Genomic DNA, 645 nt, shown 5'->3' with positions numbered 1-645 from the left:
TATATATATATATATATATATATATATATATATTCGTATAGATGTAAGTATGTACATATACGTATGTATATTTGCATATGTATTATTTACATCATATATATATGTATAGAGAATGTATGAGAATGAAGATGAGAATGTATGTCTGATGTGCTTTTATGTCTTTAAAGCTTATATAGCCTGGTGACTCGTTATCATGAGTTATCCTTCATTCTGGTAAGGTTTAATTTGTTTTGTGGTTAATGGTTTTTGGTGATTATATAAATTGGTATTGCTTGATTATCTTCAAGGATAATCTTATTAGGCAAGGGTAATGCTTAATTAATGGTTTCTAGGTTTTGGGAGGTTCTGTGGCATACATAAACGCACGCACATACACGTACACACACACACACACACACACACACACACACACACACACACACACACACACACACACACACACACACACACACACATTTTAAGATCCACAAAGATAGGAGCTTAACTGAAGCTCTTGCTGCAATCAATGTGGGTGTCTTTTCAATACATTGTCTGGATTAAAAAGCCACATCAGATGACATAAGGGATCTAAAGTGTAGGTACAAGAGGTGGTCAGGCTCTGCATAAGGACTAGACAACCCCCATATATATATATATATATATATA

Source organism: Octopus bimaculoides, chromosome 3 (assembly GCF_001194135.2).
Source record: "Octopus bimaculoides isolate UCB-OBI-ISO-001 chromosome 3, ASM119413v2, whole genome shotgun sequence".
NCBI lineage: Eukaryota > Metazoa > Mollusca > Cephalopoda > Octopoda > Octopodidae > Octopus > Octopus bimaculoides.
The sequence above is the reverse complement of the archived record's forward strand: the minus strand, read 5'-3'. Positions refer to the sequence as shown.